This window comes from Heterocephalus glaber, unplaced genomic scaffold (genome assembly GCF_053883595.1).
Source record: "Heterocephalus glaber isolate CG9 unplaced genomic scaffold, H.glaber_assembly_v1.0 deba00000470, whole genome shotgun sequence".
Lineage (NCBI taxonomy): Eukaryota > Metazoa > Chordata > Mammalia > Rodentia > Bathyergidae > Heterocephalus > Heterocephalus glaber.
In genome coordinates this window covers 27,387,940-27,405,901 of record NW_028258145.1, presented here as the reverse complement: position 1 = coordinate 27,405,901, position 17,962 = coordinate 27,387,940, and the positions used below count along the sequence as shown (strand labels likewise).

General features: G+C 39.4%; 1 pseudogene; it reads right to left on the bottom strand.

Moving 5' to 3' along the window:
* Positions 1–2,903: 2,903 nt before the first annotated feature.
* Positions 2,904–3,386, bottom strand: LOC101720527 (signal transducer CD24 pseudogene; annotated as a pseudogene).
* Positions 3,387–17,962: the final 14,576 nt, after the last annotated feature.

The window sequence follows — 17,962 nt, the reverse complement described above, 5'->3', positions numbered from 1 at the left end:
TTACACCAATTAAGGATTCACTTGTGGAGTAGAAGATGCCTGGCTGGGAAGAATCAGAGAACTTTCATAACATCCACCATCCGACCACTACTCTGCTCTGTAATTCTCTCTCTCTCTCTCTCTCTCTGTCTCTCAGCACAGGTAGCTCCACCCATCACTTAAGTGGCAGACATACTAAATTAGGGAGATGTTTTTTGATCAGTTTCTTTGCTCTGTCTTCATTTCTTCCCTTTTCCAACCAGGCTTGGATGTTGAATTTTTGTTCATGGGTGGCTTCAGAGCAATTAGAAGAGCATAAACTGATGGACTGATTATCAATCATTTTAGAAATTCCTTCTGCAGAGACAAATTCCCTATGCTCTGATTTTGCTTTTAAAATAATACTACATGCAGACATACTGAAGGAGACATATTTGACCAGAGCTTGCTGATGAGGAAAAACAAGTCCCTACAGCTGTTGGTGTCTAACAGAGGGCACATGCTAAGACTCCCAATTAGCATTTTAGAAATTAATTTTCATTTTGTAGATTGGAGTTGCTTTTGTAAATTAATAGTTAAAAGCCTTCTGGCATAACAATGAAATGGGTAAAGCTGCCCAGTAATGCACTGTGGTATTTAGCAGTCCTGAAATCCACATGTAGTGGGAGAAGTTGGGACAGTCCCAAGGACAGTACTCCTCAAGTGTCTTTTAAAGACCATTTGTGACCAAATCACTTAGCGATATTCAAAAATACAGATTACAGAACCCAGCTCTCAACCCACCCAATCAGATTTTATAAAGGGACAAAGGCCTCTGAACTTTAACAAGCACCACAGGCCATTCTAATGCACAGTAAATTACAAGACCTATCACCACATGACTTTCATTCCGATTTCTCAGCAGCTACCAGGCTTCAGACTTCAGCATGGAAAAGCAGCAAAAAGGTTAGCCCTGTCTCCCCCTTTGATTAGATAAAAGAGCTTATAAATAGGATAAAAGAATATGAGGAAGGAGGAACCACTCATATGAGGATTAGAAAATCACATTTGACATTAGGCCATTTCTAAAACACCAGTTATGAAAGGAGACAGCCCAGTCTACTGGCAAAGGCCAGGGAATTGTCCAGCCACTGTCATAAATTTCTTCAACAATATTTACCAAGTCCTTGTATATAAAGAATTCAACCCAAAAGATATTAGAATATCTAGAGCCATTTAATATTGATAACATGCAAGGTCATATGAAGATACAAGTTATTATATTTTCTGTGTTTCCATGGAAATGCCATAGTATTAGTGATATAAACATACGCAGAAAGACAATAATGAGGTATCTGACATGTTACTGATCAATCTGAGAATTTTAATATGTGATCAATAAGTGAGAGTCAGTAGATTTATAGGAAAATATATAACCTCAAATAGTAGTTCATTGGGTTGCTCAAACTCTGGTAATGTAAATAGGCTTAATTTTTCCAGTGAGCAATTTGGAACATGTGCCCAAAGCCTTTGAAATATGCCTCTCTTTTAATCCTGAAATTTATACCTAGAAATTTACACTATGGACAGAATGATACATATAATAAGTGACTAAAGCCCATAGTGTATGTGTCCAAAATTCAGGGACTAGTTAAATTATTCAGTCCACCTGGTATACGGACAATTTTTTTTTCTTTCAGCCATTTATTTCTTTATTTACAGTTTGTGTCTAATGCAAATCAAGTCCGTAACATAAGGAGTTACTATGAATCAAAGCATAAATACACAAACACAATATATAATCCAAACAGATGTGCAGCATTCAGATATGAAGAAAAAGGGAGTGTTCATTTACACACAGTAGCTTCAGATCTGTTCAGTCTGGTTGTTCCCATGTAGATTTCCAAAGATGGGAAAGCAATGACTTGGATTATCAAGACTATTGTGGTCCTATTAGATACTGGAACATGTAAGCATCAGTGTGTGACCATGCAAACAAGAGTTTAGGGTGTGTCTCTTTCTTTTTAAAGGTTTCTGTGTATCAAGGCAGTTGTAAAAGACAGCGAAAATCAAGGCTTAGGACAGTTCTAACTATCTAAAAATATTGACTGATAACAGAATGGGTTCCAAATGTGGCTATTGTGATCCATAGTTTTTTTAAAAAAAAGTATTTACAGAAAAAGTATAAAATTTTTTGCAAATTTATGCAAGTTAGCTTCTAGTCCTAGCTTCCCAAATGCTTGATTTAGTTTTGGCTCCTTCACATATTTACCTTTTTAATTTCAAGATTTGTAATTTTATCTTCAAAACAGACTGTATTTTTAATTGTGAGGAGTATTCAACATATACAGAAATAAAAAGGCAGCATTTTGAAATTAGTTGAGGTCAATACAATTCTACTCTTTGGAATCAGTTTAGCTAGATGAATCTGGTACTTGTGTTGAATGAAAGTGGGTGGTGGGAAATGTCTACCATTTCACTTTGGAAAGATAAGATTTACTCGCGATACTTAGATATGGGGGTGGGCTCCTGTCTACTATTGCCCTGGCACATGTCAGTTACCACATAGAAAGTCAAATGTAACTTCAAATCCAAAGCCACAGAGGGCGGGGGAAAGAGTTCAGTTTCCAAGAAAACAGTGATAGCTAAACAATGTGAAACTTTATCTAGAGGATATCAGCATTAAATTAGTACTGTTGAAACAACACATTGAGGAATTACAGTGACACCTGGTAGTTCCTTCTAATGTACATGTAAATAGCATCATGGAAGCTTTTTATATTATGTTTTATGGCCTTATAGATTTAATGAACCTAATGAAAACGGAATCTCCATTCCACATCCCATCTTTTATTTCTAAATAAAATCTATTCTTGTTTGCAAGGTACAGTTTTAAGTGTCCATATTTCTTAAGCCATATTTGAGGAAAACATGGGTAATCTTGGATGTTGTTATCTCTCATCTTGTAAAAAAAAAAACTCCAGCAGATTTAATACTGGCATTCATCGTCTGTCAATCCCTTCACACATCCTTCAAATGAATCAAATTTGGAATTCTCAGCATTTTCTGCATCGCTAAAATAAGGTGTGGAATTAGATTTCTTCCTTGCCACACTGCACTTCTGGTCGCCATTTAGATTGGGTTTACAAGATGGGGAAGTAGGGACGTTTCTTGGCCAGTCTCTAACAGTACAGATGTAGAAGAGAGATCGAGACCACAAGGAGACTGGCTGTCGACTGCAGGGCACCGCTGCCTGCCTTGGTGGTGGCATTAGTTGGATTTGGGGTAGTAGAGGTGTTCTGGGAGGTGTTACTTGAAGGTTGCACAACAGCTGTTTGGTTTGAGTAAATCTGCGTGGGTAGGACCAGTGCCAAGAGTAGCAGCCCCAGCCCAGCCTGGCCACCATCGCTCTGCCCATGTCCGCTCCGTCGGCGCGCCGTGCGGCTCGCTGCAGGCCAGGTGCATGGAGATCAGTTGGCTCGGGCGGGTGCAGGCCAGGTGGGGACAATTTTTGAAATTGTGGTTGAATCGGAAGAGTCAACCCCCAGAACCTAGCACAGGAAAAAAGGGTTTCATTTTCTTTTTTTTTTTTTTTTCCTTAAATTCTTTTATTGGTACATTTTAGGTATACAATACATTTACATTTATCATTGGGTACTTGTTCCTTTACATGATGTATCTTGGTTCTTACTTTTTCCCCATTTCCTGTCCTCCCTTCACCCCCGCCACTCTTAAAGGGTTTAATTTTCAATCAGAAAGGGAGAGGAGCCCCTGGGCCTGCCAAGTCTCATGACCAGCCGGGGGCACATAGAGAACTGATGGGGGCTTGTTTAGGACAGGGACATCTCAAATGCCTCATTACGGAGCCTGGCTAAGCGGGAGAATCAAGAGAGGATCTTAGAAGTCAGGTGTTCAGTTATAAATCACATATATTCCTCCATTCCCTGGCATTCTACAGATCCATTCCGAAACCAACCACTGGGGAAAAGGAGTCAGAGAAAAACCCCTAAATTTAACTAGGGTTTGTGGGAAAGTAGATCAAGCAAAAAGAGTAAGAAAAGAAATAGGTGTCATTAAAATTAGAGTGGTTATCTATAGGGGAGAAGACGATTTAGTCAGGAAGGAGACAAAGGGTCTTAAAATGCTTTGAAAATATTTCACATCTTAAATTAGATAGTAGGTACTTCTCTATATATCTGAAAGATTGCATAATACATTTCTTAGAAGACACTGCTGGGTTAAAGAGATAAGCTGGGAAGGACTCAAGAAATAAATGTAAGAAGTGCTGAGAGATTCCCTTTCTGTGCCTCTAAAAATTATTTTTCATGTAATGTGAAAACAAGAGTTTTAAAACCAAACAAAAGTAATGCAGCAACAGGGAGATGAGCACTGGTGGAGCCTTCAGTAAGCATGAGTCAAAGCAGGAAATAGATTGTTTTTAATAGCAATTGTTTTTAAAGCTTTCTGTCCTCAGGTTGCAGAGACTGCAGCCCCCACTGTCACACAGAAAATGTGTTCTAAGTTTGGTGGTGTATGAGGTCTCAAAATTACCTGTTCCCATAGCTTGTGTGCTTGTCTCTCTGTGTATTGTCTGCCATTCCACAGGCTGTGTGTGTGTGTGTGTGTGTGTGTGTGTGTGTGTGTGTGTTGAGGGAGGAGAGCAGATGGGAGTTCAGAGCACAAAGCTCCAAAACAAATTGTTAGCCATAGTTCACTTGAGGAGGAACATAGATCCTTTCAGCATCCCTTGTCCTATAATTCCTTGGTTCCATGTCCCTTTTCACAGCCAAGGGAGAGAGACACAGTGGGGAAATTGGCACTTTGTTCTGGCCAAAGGAGGTGAAAATGCTTAAGCGTCCTGATCCATGGTAACAAGGAGGTCCTTGTTCCCAAGGACACTGCTACAATTTCTCAGATGCACACAAGCCAAGTACACTGCCAAGCAGGAAAGAGCAGGAGCAGGGGCACAGTGATTGGCCAATAGCAGGAGTGCAGGAGGCAGAAGTATGCAATGTCCAGGCATAGCCACCAGGGTTTTTGTGTGGCCAACGGGAAATGAGGAGGGGGATATAAATTGTTCATAGGAGCACAGTGCTCTTATTGAACATTAGGACAAGATGTGGAGAGTGACATAAAAAGGATCATATCCCAGAATGGACACTTAATGGCACTGTTGAAGGATTCCCAGGGAGCCACATGCATCAGTATTATCTTGTCTCTTCTTCTGCTCACATTTGTGACCAACATACTGAATTTAATTTAGTGTCACATTAGAAGGAAAATACTACCTACACAAGCAGATTCAAAAGGGCCATTGCTAACATTGTTGTGAGATTAAGATTAATGTCTTTCCTAACTTTATGTATTGACTCTGTGAATAAGTTAATTAAGAGGAATTAAAATGGTGTGCCTGAATGGAACTAAAATTAGAAGAGCTAATTTATGTATTCTTTTTTACAAAACAATGAAGTGTAACCTTGTTATTTATGCTCAGGCATGAATAAAATGTAGCTTTCAATTTTGCCATGATTGAAGGATGATTGTTTTCAAGGGCTTGTTTTATATGTCTGACATCATTTAATATGATATAATAAACCAAATTGAAACATTTACTGAAGTTAATGAGGTCATGACTCCACATACTACTTTGTAGCCAAGATGCATGCTTGTGGAAAAAAGTAAGATCCTTACCATGTGACTCACCAACAGGGACTAAATTGCTCCAGTTGTCTTCAAGGTATCAGATTTTTGATCATTCATGTTAGGTCCTTCCTATGGGAACAGTATTTTATTCGGTCATATAAAAATGAGGGTATTTTTAAAGCTTGTTGTTGAAGTAAAAACTAGATTGTTTCCAGCACTGGGATTTGGTTGTAAACAAGTCAGAACCCAGAAACTAAGATAAATTGGATGGAAGTGGAAGAGACACTTACATTTAGTTCATCTCATGGAAATGGACATTCCCAGGCCTATGTAGGCCATCGTAGAAATTACATCAGGCTAAAGAAGACATACGCTAACCTAGGAGAAGGGCCAAGCTAAATGGATTATATGCCAAACAGAAGAGACACAGACATGGAAGGCAGAAGCCATGGGATTTGCTGGTTGCATTAGGCAGCTCAGGATATGACTTAGGCTCAGACAATGAGCCTAAGGAATTTGTTTCTTTTATGTGGCCTGGGGCATTTTCCTGGATCAAAAGCTGGTCTGAGAAGAAGCTTAGGTACTAGATGTGAGTAAAAAGATGACAGATGGAGGCACTGATGTCTCCTCTAACGTTTGGTGGGCCTTCCTTTACTCTAGAGGTGAGACTGCTGAACACTAGGTATTCTAGACTTCTCTGCACTAGGATAATGATATACATTTATATGAGACCTGAATGTAGAACCAAGCTCTGTAGGGAGGGAGGAGGTAGCACACAAGGCATCTTTTTTTTTTTTTTTTTTTTTTTTTGCTGGTGTGGCACCAACTGGCATATAACTGCTCTTAAGCCAACTCTTCTGGTGGCAGCTTCTTGATCCCCCAGTTAGATAAGAGTGGTGCATGATCCCGGAGCCACCATGGGATATAGTGGCTTCCACATCCATCAGTTTTCCAATTATGACACAAATAGCAGTTCTTTTAGTCAGTTTGGTTCCAAAAGTTATTCCCGGAGACCCAGCCTGGAGCTTAGAGTTCCTGAGTCCCTCTGAAAAGGCTGTGGGCCAAAGGAGTGCATCCTCAGGATGAAGAAGGTATGACACTCCTGGTATTTGGCATCATGAGTTTAGACAATGACAATAGAGGCTAAGTGTAGAAATTGGCGTGGAGCGACAAGGAAGGAGGGTAGCTTAGAGAACAAATATTCCCTCCTCAATTATGGGTAAAAGCTCATCTCCCCGCCCCAATCTCATTCCCAAAGAAGGGCAAAAATAAATGAGGGATAAAATCATGAAGTGACTTAAAATGAGAAGTATCAGAGCTACTTTATATTAGAAAGATAAACTTTTCAACTGTTAAAGGAAGTACAGTCTTTTAAAAAGAACTTTTTAAAATAACCATTTATTGTGTAGGTAATATGGTCCTCCTAATAATTCAGAATGTTTTTCAAAATTTGGGAAAACAAATCTACCCTACTTCTACTACATACCCTTTTTTTCGTTTCTATTTCTCCAAAAAGTAACAAATGGCTTTTAGTTTCTTTATCTTCCTAGATACTTTTGTACATCTATAAACCTACAAGTAGTTCGTTATAGAAATATATACATATATATTTCTACTCTTAGCTTTAAAGACAGTTATTTTTGAGTTTTATTTACCAAGTACCTTCTTATATAGTTTATATATACTTAGGCATATAGTGTTGATAGCTAAATCAAGTTCAGTTATAGGGAATGAGAAAAAGTAAGCTTTTGAATCCTGGATTCGGTAACCTGCAAAATTCACTGGATCTTGTGAACATTCTAGCTGTCCTCCATGACCATCAAGACAAGCTATAGTATGGGGACTTCAGAGGAGGGTTTACTCTACAAGGACACCACTGAGAGCTGGTGGATTAGGGTGGATATGTGATGGAGATCACCCTGAGTTAACTACAAATTCATAAATTGGCTTTTCATATTAAAAGTCCGAGTCTGCCTATTGACCCACAGTGGCTTGCCTGAAGAGTCAGCAGTTGGCGTGTGGGAAAGGAACAACTGCCCACACCACTGGTTACAGCATTAGATCTCAATGATCTGTGAACTTGTGACATCTTGAATGGCAAGACAATGGTACAGCTAAGGGCAGCATGACTCATACAGAAAACTCCTATAGAGGCAAAAATTAATCCATGGGAAGAAACAAATTTCCCATTAATCTCTGAGCTGTTCTTGCTAGAATGTCTAGTTCCCTTGTTGCTAGGAACCTGCTCGCATCAGTGCTCTCCACTTCACTGTTCCCTGCACTGTCCCCTACCCTTTCTAGAAGCTACATGTTCAATAAATAGTGGCAAGCTCCAGAAGATGGTGTCTTAGCCAGATAAGAGCTTTGACCATCCTGGGCCCCCCATTTATACATTAAGATCTTGTCTTGTCTTTTTAAAATCCTGCCACTTGTACCCTTGGTCAGGTGACTGGGAGTTTGAGCAGCTTCCAATAGATATGTATGGAGGAAGGCAATTGGAGAGGATGGATACTCAAATAAGCCCAGATACCTGGTGTTCTTATTTTGGAAGGAGCACTAGAGGACAGAGCTGGTCATAGGTCCCCATACTTTGTTCAACAGACATTTATTGGGATCCTCCTATGGGCCTGCTGTTGAAAGTATAGTAGTGAATGCAACAAAATCCCTGCTCTTGAAGCTTACATTTGGCAGGAAAAAAATAAAACATATCCAAGTAAATTAATACCTGGTGTATTTGCTAGAAATAAGTGCTATGCAGAGAAATAGGGCAGGAAGGGGAGAAAAAGGTGATAGTCAAAACCTGCTATTTCACACAGAGAAGTTAGGGAAATCCTCCACGAAACAGTCCAGACATGTCAGATTTGGTGGAAGAACTTCCCAAAACTGGAAAAGTCATTGCAAAGGTCCTGACTGAATGACCAATGGGAAGGAAACTAGTGAAGCTGCTGTGGAGAAAGGGAAGAAAATCATACACTTTGACCACAAGCTAAATCTTGCAGCTTGATGGGGATGAGGCACCGAAAGTGGGCTTGAGGGAGAAGAGCACCTTGCTCAGATGGTTTTAATGCCTCCCACTGTTAGGTGAAAAATCAGTTGGGAGGGAAGTAAGGGTAGAATCCAAGAGATTATTCCAATAACCTAGGGGAAAGAACAGTGGTCTGGGCTACCACATGGAGATTATGAGAAGTAATCTTAGCCTGGATGTATTTTGAAGGAAAAGTCAACTGGATATATAGTAGAATATACTCAGTAGAGTATAGAATATGGTATATAGAATATAGTAGCATTGGATATATAGTAGAAGGAAAGAATAGAGTGAGGGACATCTCCAAGTTCTTTTTATCCTGAGGAAATCTTAAGAGGAAGTTGTCATTTATTGATCCAGGAAAGAGATGAGGAAAAGCAGGTTTGAAGCAAGGAAATCAAGAGTTCAACTTTGGACACATTAATTTTGAGATGTCTGCTCGTAGATTGCAGAGTAAAGATGTCAAGTATGCAGTAGGGTACAAAACACCTGAATTCAGAGAAGTGGGAGGATAGAAAACTTTAGGATTCATTAACGTATAAGTGGCATTTAAGCTATGGAACTGGATGAAATCACTTAGTGAATAAGCATATATGAGAGGGGGATGTTTGATATGATATTTTGTTCATTTAAGTGGTATCTTTCCATCAAGAGATAAGGGCTGGAAGCTGTAAGAATTCTTTGCATTGGAAGTTTTCTGTTTTTCATGGGAGATTTGCCATTCCTTGAAGTCAAGAGCTGGGTAGGATGATTTCTGGTCTGACTTCAGCCTGATCTGTTTTCAAATCACGTACTCACCATGGGGAGTACATTGGGGAGAGCAGTCTACCCAGAAACCATGCCTGCTTTCCCTAATTTGTTTCTTTTCCTTCCTGTTTTCTGGACACCTGACACCTGTTTTCCATTTGTAGCCCCTATGTAGACCCAAGATTAGATTTCTTAGGTTGATTCTTATCCTTCCTCAAGACATATGACTTATTTTTTGCTACCTCTGATGGTCAATAATAGTTCACATTGAGTCTCAGTCCCCACATAGGAAACTCTCCTGATATAAGGCTAGAGGAGTAGGCAAGAAAAGATAATTGGTGAGAGTTTGCATCCCTTGGAGGGCACAGCCTGCACCAGCCCCTTGGTGCTCTCAGAATTTATATTCTATCTAGTGGGGCTGTTAAAATGTGAAATCACTGACCCCTTCACACATGAACGTCCAGGCTCAGCAGTATCAAAAAGAACAATACCCATAAGTGATGAGGAAATGGAAAAGCACAGAGAATTTTCAATAAAATATGAGGAATTTTTCTGTGGAACTGCAAGTAATCCACCCCTGATTTATACCAAATAGATTTCAAGACATCAGATATCTGAGGATATGGTCCTGATCCAGAGGATTCCATATTCTGCTAGCCATTGAAGGGTCTTCTACTTTCAGGATGTGTGTAGAAAATAAAAGGAAGACTTAGGGGGATCATTTAAAAAATTAATTTGGTATAACTTGTAAAAATTTTTCCAAGATTTTGGCAAGAGTCTGCCTCTTGCTTTGAGGTTTTTGGGGTTTTTTTAGTATTTTTAGTATTTTTGTAAATTTCTTTTTGTAGCGTTATAGTGAAAAGTTTGAAAAAGGCATAGGGGAACTGCTGTCCAAATGCCATTTTGAACTGGAAGTTGAGGCCACTGGATTTTTTTAACTTAACAAATTCACCAATACTCATCAAAGCCACTGCTTTTGGGGGGCTCAGCATTGACTCCCAGAGGCTGCATAGGGACAGAGAGACCTGAGGCGGCTGGTGGCCTTTGACCACGTATAATTTTCCTTTGTTTACTTGTAGCTTCAACCTTGTCAGGAGCCCAACATTTCACATCCTTCCTTATTTCTGACTTGGTCAGATTTTATGACCTTCATTTATTGAATCGATGTTTTCATTCTCTTCATAGTTATATGTTAGAAATTCTCCACAGGGTATGGCTAATAACAGGATTGGAGCTAAAATGTGTCCTCAAGCAAGAATGTCACAAAGAATCCCTTTGTGTCAACTGTAAAATAAATATGTCTCTAGCCTGTGAAAAGAGACAAATGTTAAGGTTTTCCTTTATTTCCTAGAAAGACCAGAACCCCTGTGGGAAACAGGCCTAGTTCAAGCAGAGACTTTTCATTAGGTGAACATAATTAGCCAAAATTAATCTTGTTTGTAAAAGCAATATTTAGGGGAGATGCCAAGAGCCTTAATAACACTCTGGATGAAATCCAGAAGAGGGAGGCCACCTTCTGTTGGAGAGCTTGGTTACTCAGGCCTCTGGTTGTAATTGCATGATAAATACATGAATATATTACTTCCCTGGTTTACTTTGAGCAGGAAGAGAGAGCAAAGCAGGTGTGAGTAAGGAAAACAGCAAAGAAAATATCTGCAGCTCACCAAAGTCTAAGGCTTTTGAGCTTCTCGTTGGCAAGGGGCTGTGGTGCCTGCTGTGAATGGAAGAGGAAGCTACCCTCCTCCCTTCATGGCTACATGCAGCCTGCCTTTCTCTGCAGTAGGAAGATCACCCAGCAGATAATCAATAGCAGCCACATGCCACGGGTGGGCCTGCAGGCTCTTGGAGTGATTGGTTGGCAGTGCTTATCAATGCCCACTGCTGGTAATGATGAGAGGCATCTGCCTTCATTGCTTTAGTCCAGGTGGCTGTGCTGTCCTGTTCTGTCACTTTCCCTCAACAAAGCTGGTTCCTTCCTTACTGATATGCTGTGCTTCTTTTTTATTCTGCAGTTTTACTTTTCCTTGATCTCTAGAGAAAACTCTCTTGTTGTTCATAATCTTCCCTCAGATACTCTTGTACTGAGACAATGCAGAAAGTCTTTGTAAACTGAAAAGATGAATCACTGCAGGGACTGATGTCTCCCCAAACAACACAAAATCCTTCCTGTTTCTAAAATGTCTGTCCAGTATGTCAGCCGGATGCCTTTGCCTTTTTTTTGTAAAATGAGATTCCAGCATGTAGAGAGGAGATTGATGAGGTGTAGGACGAAGCACACACATTTTGGAAACATAAATGTGGATTTCAGACCAGGCTCAGCCATAACTGATTGGAAACTTGGCAAAGTTTCTGGGCCTCTCTGAACCTCATTTCTTCCCCCCTTTGCATATTGGGATGCAAATCTTTACAGTGAAGGACTGTTGTAAGAGAGACAATGTAGATGCACTGTCAGTGTAGTAGGTGCTTGAGATCATTGCTATTGTCATCACTAGCTGATTTTTATTATATTCCTTTTTTGATGAAAATTAAACAAGATATGAAAAGTACTTTGAATAAATTACTAAATAAGTTTTAAAATATGTTCCTGCCTTTTCTATATTGTAATATCACATGCATTATAGCAGCTTTTAATCTCATAGCATTCTGTGTATAAATTCTTTACATGTACTGGCATGTTTACTTAAATAATAGATGTTTATAGGTTTACACGTTTTTAAGGATTACTGTGATTATTCTGTTGCTATCTATAGAAGTCTACATTACATGGTACTTATGTTTGTTTCCAAGCGAAGAAAATAAACTTCACAAACACATATTTATATATTGAATTAAATGTGCAATATATATGTAATTACATATTTTATACATGAATTGTATATGAATATAGCAATACACTATATATAAAGAAAGATACAGAAGTGGCTTTCAGAAATGTTGGGAAGGCTATGGAAACTGGAAAGCATAGCCTCAAGATCTGAAACTGGGTTCTTAGTCCCACTAGCACTGTCACTGTCTAGTTCTCATCACTCCCCCATGGGGTGGGGTCCATGGTTGCTGGCAGTAATGACCAAGCTACCATTAGCAAAGAAAGCCATTTCTCCCAGCGCCTGCTTGGCTCATGCTCCTCCCAGAACAAATCACTTCACAGTGCAATGAAGGCTCCTGCTCGGCCAGGCCTGGTAAGAGAAGAGACTCTTACTGGAAGGGGAAAGGAATGTTTGCTAGGCAGATAGATGGAGCTATCATACTGTTTTACAGCCATAATCTCTTGCTGCAAGGCTATGAGAGTTTACACTGACCAGCATTTATTCTCATGCTCAGAATTCCAGAATTCCCAGTACATAGCTCTCCCATGTGAAATCACATGTGCATCACCAGCATCCCCTGAAAGGGAGACCAGCCATTATCACATCCAATTACCCTCTCAAACTCTAAGACCAAGGCTTCGGTGACCAACATATATGAATACAGCTTCATGTAGTCTGTCAATATAAGGCTAATGAATAAATGTAACTACTTCAGCACAAGAAATGACCACTAGTGAAGGGAAATCAGAAAAATCAAAACAGGAATCTCCATGTGTAAATGGGACAGGGAAAACACGGCCTCTTTCCTGATCACTGGCCCACCCTCTACTTCTGCATGGCTGCCAGCCTGACCTCCCTGTTTGTCCTGCACAGAGGATTTTGCCTGTCTGTGAGCCTTGGGACCATGACTAAGAAGCATGCAGAGACGATTCTCCTTCAGGAAACTACCCTAGTAGTCCCCTTCCTATTGACATGATTTTAGAACCTAAGAATTGTTTTAGGAGTGGAATATCTTGAACTTCTTTCTTCTAACCTGGGTTTTCTTTGTCAATTTAACTTCCTTAAAACCCCACTAAGCTGCCATTCTATTCAATTCCTGAGGAAATTTATAGCCAGTAACCAAAGCAATACATTTTTTAAATGATGGTCTTTAACTTTGGACTATAGCCAATTTCCCTGAAATTTTCATATCTTAGCAACAGTCCTGGGGGCTCTGCCAATTGGACCAAACCTCAGCCTGGTATTATTGGGCATAGAATAAAGCAGTAGTCCCTGGTGGGGAGGTAGAGCCAGTCTCCTGCTGACCACAGCATGTAACCCACTGGGGGGGTCTTTTAACAGTGAGGGGAATGGTCTCCTCTGACAGGCATAATGTACACAGCAGGAAATGACTGAGGGGAGGCTAAGATCCCTCTTGTTTGTAGAATCAGATTCTGGTCTAAGTTTGTGGGGCGCAGCAGGCCTCAGAGCCCAGCTCTGTATAGTCATCCATCCTGATTGGTAGACACAGAGCTCTACAGCCATTAAATGCATTTTGAATAATATCACCCCTGGTGAAAGCCACAAAGAGTAGCCAATATCCTTTAATAATCTGACATTTTCTACCTTGCAGTTCCATGTGACATATATGATCTGAATTCCAAAAAAAAGTTAACTGTTTAACTACTTTTTCCTGTAGAGTGTAAAATAGATCTGAGGGAGAAAAGAATGAACTACCTTCATGTTTCCACATCTTAAACCAGTCAATTTTTATATTTAAAGTCATATTTAAGTATTTGTTACTTGAACACCTCACTTCAGGCTTTAATTTTTATGTTAATTAGTATTTTTGATTGTGAGTAATATAAGCCAACTTTGTCTAATTTAGGTTTAAAACAATATTTATCAGAAAGATGATAAAAGTTCTTAGGCAATGAAAGAGTAAGAAAATATCTCTAAGTTTTTGATAAACATGTCAGAACTTTTTATTCAAAAGAATGCTGCATTTTAAAGTGGTCACTTTGAATTAGCTTTGCATTTATTTCAGCCATTATTGCTCAGGGGTTTTTTTTGAATGTCTAACTTTGAATTTCATTCAGAACCTACATTACATTCTTTTGAATATCTAAATTATGCCAAATTTTTGCTGTTTGAAACTGGATTTGATTTTCTAAGAAAATCATTTGAAATCAGATCTAGTGAATGAGGTGACTGATCAGTTGAGTAATAATTCTTTGGGTAATGTTTTTTTTTTAACTTTTGTGGCAGACTGGAAAGTAAGGGTAAATTACTCTTTCCTTAATGTTACCCAAGTTTCTTCCTGTTTTTACCTGATGAATTGCTAATAGGAATATGCTAATTAGTTAGAAATTAGCTGACAGTCTTTAGCTAACTGTGGTCCCAAGGACAGAGTTTGTGCCAAGGAAAGAGTGAATTTCAAAGTCAAGACTGAGATAGACATAGGAAACTGACACATTGGTATTAGAGAAGAGGCTATTAAGGGGAACTACTGAACATTACAATACTGTAAAAGAGACAAATTTAACCACAAATTGGAAATAGGAAATAATCACAAATAGGAAGAGAAAATCAGTGGCTGCTAGAAATGTGTTGTTCTGAGAGTATGATTATGTCAGACAGGACTTTGGAGTTATGTGAACCTGAGTTCAAATTCTGGCTTCTTCATGTGACCTTTAGCAAGTTACATTGTGGCAGCCAGCTGCCCCATCCACAAAATGGAGATTATAGTACCTGTCTTGTGGATTGTTGTGAGAATTATATGTGTATCTTATTTAAGAAGCTGGGTGCAATCCTTGATACATAATAAACAAGTAGCAATACTGTACTATGTTCTCACCTCCAATGCCAGGAATGAGCATGTGTTCTACTTTGCTTTTAAATGCATGGTTAAGCAAAAGATAACAAGGGTTGAGGAAATGCTACTCTACATCCTAATGTAGTAGCATAAAGAATCTCCACATAGGAAACCATACACAAACAAATGCAGGAAGTTTAAGATTCTTTGCAGTCCAAAGTCAACAAAAATATGTCAAAAGTGTGACAAGTGTGAGGCAATATGAAAAGAAATTGCTTCCTGTATAAATGCCTCTGCCTCCTTTCTTTCACTTCTATGGTTTCTGGCTCCCCAGAACTGTGGCTGCTGATTTCCCTGATGGCTCTGCCCACCTGTGTTGCCAGACCTTCACGGTGAGGCATCAGCCTCCCAGATAGACAGGTCTGACTCACAAGAGTCCAGCAGGGACCTCTGCAGTGTTCAAGTAGATGAGAATAGTGTGAAACCTCTGACTAATGGGAGCTTGTGGCTTGTCAATGAAGACTTAAATATATGCACGTCATTTTTAATGGTTTTGTATAGCAACTAATTTTCAGTTTACCCTTTTCTGAGTCTTCAGTTACATTCTCTTTACTTGAATTCTTCCTTAGAGACCCAGTTTGCTCATTTTGCATTATTTTTTAAAAGTAACTAATATTTTAGGTTGAGGCTATCTCTAGGTTGAGGTTTAATCACAGAATTTTAGGGATTATCTTTTTTCTATTTCTAGTCACCTGTGCTGCAGTTACTTTCTTCTAACATGGTCTACAAAGGCACTTTTTTTTTTCTAGGCAGGGGTCTTGTTAGGCAGTTCAGACTGGCCATGAACTCACTATGTAGTCCAAGCTGACCTGACACTCATAGTGATTCTTCTGTCTCAGCCTGCTAAGTGCTGGAATTATAGGCATATGTCACCATGTCTGACTTTTTAAAGGTAATTTTGATGAGCACAGCTCTTGACCCAAATCCTGACCAGAAATGCCCTGGAAGAGTTGTGCTAGGCAGGAGTGTGTGTTCTTCATTTCTGCCTCACAAGTCCTCTGTGGATGAAAGAAAATCAGCTCCTCTTTTCACATATGTGGTCCTTGGGCCTCTACAGTCCGCAGAAACATGTCCCAGAAGACAATGGGCACAGCTAGTTCTCTACTCTGTGTCCAGTGGGGTCTGACTGGCAATGGAGATGCCGCTGTAAGGAGAATGGGGGAGGCAGGGTTACAACTACTCTGAAGAAACTTTTCATTGCGTTTGGATACATGACTCTCTGGAGGGGAGGGTCCACAGAGCAGGAGCTGGGGTCAGGCTGGGTATGTGAATGCAATGTTGGGTTTCTCACTCTTACACCCATTAAGAAGGCAGTTGTTAGAAATGTTGCACACTATCATATATGTTTCTATCCCCAGATTCGGTACCTTTGCCATATTTTGTTTTTTCTCATTAGATATCTTCTTGGATGTGAAAATATAATGGTGACAGAAAGCAAAAAACACAGTATTAGCCTACTTTCATATTATAATGAAAGACTTTATGATTTTTTTCTTTGGTTGGTCTGGAGTTTTCACATCCTTCTCCATTTGCTAAAGTTGGTAGATAGTCCAGGTAATCTATTATCCATTTTATATTTAGATCTCTTCATTCAAAACATATTGAAACATATATCAAGTTTGTTGCTAAAATAATGGGGATATATATATGCGGGGGAATGATTCATGTCCGACGATGAATATCCACGAGGCTTACCCCATTGAACAGCAACATTAGAGAGCTATCTTGCTTCTGTGGAAACAGACAGGCATTGGGTTGTGGATGGTAAAGATCTTTTTTAATCACATGGGCTTTCTACTGCCTTCTCCTTGCTAACCTCTCAACCTCTGCCTAAGAGTAAGGCAGCACATCATAAAATTACACCTTCTGGCTCACAGTTGTCTCCTCCAACATGATCCAGGCTTCAGATATCTGAATATGTCTTAATGATACTTTTGGTTTATACATGAACACATGATTGAAAATATAAGCTATTCACTACACAGAAGATGCTTTGTTCTGGGTAATTATATAGCACAGGGATATTGAGGTATTTATCAGCCATGAGACCTTTGCCATTGTTCTGTTATGGAGGAATGCATTTTCAATAGATGATTTTTAAAAACTCATGTCCATGAACTCATGATAAAATGATTCCAGGGCTTTTCACAGACTTCTCCATTCTTGCTGTCAAACATGCTCTTTGAAAGCCACATAATCTTTGGGTATGATAGTTTTCTTTTCTTTCTCTTAGATTTTATCATGTGCCAGCTTATTTATTCTCTAAGTAAAAACGAGCAAAGCTTTCAAGGACCTATTAAATACCTTCACATTGATCCATTCCAATCGCAGGCTTTCAGGCATTAATCCAACCTGCCACGATATTCATGAAACAGCTCATCAAATGCTTGGCAATAGAAGAAGCCATCTGGTAAGGCTGAATTGAGATTATAAGCCACCATATTTGCCTTCTCATCAACAACACTATCACTGCCCTTACTGTTGTATGCAGCTATGAAAACCTAGAGAAAAAAGAATGCAAAATAAAAAGATCTGGCCACTAGGTTTTTTGAGTCTTTTGTTTGTTTTGTTTTCTCTTTTAAGTTTTGAGTGTGCAGTAATACCTCTGAGGGCAAATCAAACTTACCTTATAGAAATTGATCATTGGAGACCAATCTCTTTGAGCTCATTGTTTTACAGCTCTGAGTACATGGGTATTCCTGGCCACCATTATACCTACCCCCCGGCAGGAAACTCCCCCAAAGCTGAAGACAGGGTGGTTCAACAGGAATCCCATGGAGCAACCCTGCAGCAGAGAAATTCTGAGCACCCTCAAAAACACTAGAGAACAATGCTGAAGAGTCAGTGCTGACTTTACGTTAACTCTGTTCTGATCATTGTTCTACCATTCCTATTTTTAAAAACCCCCACTGTTCTAATTATGTAGGT